Source organism: Sorex fumeus, unplaced genomic scaffold, assembly GCF_029834395.1.
Source record: "Sorex fumeus unplaced genomic scaffold, SorFum_2.1 ptg000131l, whole genome shotgun sequence".
NCBI lineage: Eukaryota > Metazoa > Chordata > Mammalia > Eulipotyphla > Soricidae > Sorex > Sorex fumeus.
In genome coordinates, this window is record NW_026606188.1 from 30,665,338 (window position 1) to 30,666,725 (window position 1,388).

The following is a 1,388-nucleotide window of genomic DNA, read 5'->3' on the forward strand; positions in this document are numbered from 1 at the left end:
GAGAAATAATAGTTGTCTTAATATGTAAGCTTTTCAAGATATACTGAGGTTTTATATTTACCCAGTTTTCCAAAAATAGTCTATTTCTTTGGCAACATCTTAAAATCAAGCATGATTAGCTTCCTTTTATAGCTAAACAAACATACCAGTGGATAAGCCATCATCATAAATTATTTTTCCTTATACTTTTAAAAATCAATTTTGCATTTTTCTAATAATTATAAGGAATTATATGTTTTATGCTTTCTATATATAATATTCACATCATTACTTACACTTTTATGGTTTCTGAACTGATTTATCTCTTAGTTTCTATGGTAACTCTGCCACATTCTAATCTATAAATAGATATTTTACATGGCAAGCTTATGAAAGTTCAATTTTTGAATATTCTTCTGCAAAAGAGAATGTCTAGAAAAATAACAGGAATTAAGGTTCAGGAGAACATATATACCTAACAGAGTTTAAAAATAGAAGACTAACGCTGAAAATCTGTGTAAATGCATGCTTGCAAGCACGTGATGAAAGGAGAGAATATGTGAATATTTAAAATGGAAAATGTACATTAAGATTACCTTTCCATTTTAGTTCCTGTTGAAAAATTCCTGCTATATTTTAAAATAACATTTATTGCCCACATACAAACTGCATCTATATTTCCTTTTCTTAGGTGGGGGGGCATCCTGTAATAATCAGGGTTTACTTCTGGCTCTGAACTTAGGAGTCATTTGTGGAAGTGCTCAGGGGACCATTTGGAGTGCTGGAGATGGAACCCAGATGAATAATATGTAAGTAGATACCCTACCTGCTATACTATCACTCTGGTCCCAGCATCAATATGGCTTTCTGTAGCAACTAATCCTATTCTTCACCATGGTTTTGTAGAAATTTTACATATGGATATAATCCCTTGGTTTTATCCACCTATTTAACTTCCCAGACTATGTTATACCTTCTTGTATTGTACTTTAATTTGTTGTTTTAATACTATAGAGATATTTTAATTTATATAGTCAAATTTGTCCATTTTTTGTTCCATAATTTCTGTCTGGATAGAGGATGTATCAGATATTAAACTGATAAGAACAGATACTACACTTGATCTTAGCCAAAAGGCCGAGAAGCGTGGGCTGGAGCGATAGCACAGCGGTAGGGCGTTTGCCTGGCACGCAGCCAAGATAACCGACCCGAGTTCAATTCCTCTGCCCCTCTTGGAGAGCCCAGCAGGCTACCGAGAGTATCTCGCCCGCAGGGCAAGCTCCCTGTGACGTATTCGATATGCCAAACACAGTAACAACAAAGTCTCCAATGGAGACATTACTGGGCCCGCTCGAGCAAATCGATGATCAGCGGGAGGGCCTGCCTTTTTTTATAATTTCTGTCTGAAT

The 1,388-nt window shown here is 35.6% G+C and overlaps 1 pseudogene; it reads right to left on the bottom strand.

Moving 5' to 3' along the window:
* Nucleotides 1-990: 990 nt before the first annotated feature.
* Nucleotides 991-1,128, bottom strand: LOC130015827 (uncharacterized; annotated as a pseudogene).
* Between the last annotated feature and the right edge of the window lie 260 nt (nucleotides 1,129-1,388).